Genomic DNA, 228 nt, shown 5'->3' with positions numbered 1-228 from the left:
CCTAAAATTCCCCCTCCTCCCTCTCCCCCCCCCCCCACTCGCCGAGGCCTTGGAGACTCATCCTAGGCATGCGGTGGCCAAATTTGCAATGTAAGAGGGAGTTTGTCGCCGGTACTGGAAAAATTCAGCATGCAGCCAAGGGAAGGGGTCCGTATGCACGGTGATGAGCATATATTAGGATGTAAACCTGGAGGTGCAGAGAAAGAAGGGAGGGAGAACAAATAAAGT

The sequence above is a fragment of the Penaeus monodon genome, chromosome 22 (assembly GCF_015228065.2).
Source record: "Penaeus monodon isolate SGIC_2016 chromosome 22, NSTDA_Pmon_1, whole genome shotgun sequence".
Classification (NCBI taxonomy): Eukaryota; Metazoa; Arthropoda; class Malacostraca; order Decapoda; family Penaeidae; genus Penaeus; species Penaeus monodon.
The sequence above is the reverse complement of the archived record's forward strand: the minus strand, read 5'-3'. Positions refer to the sequence as shown.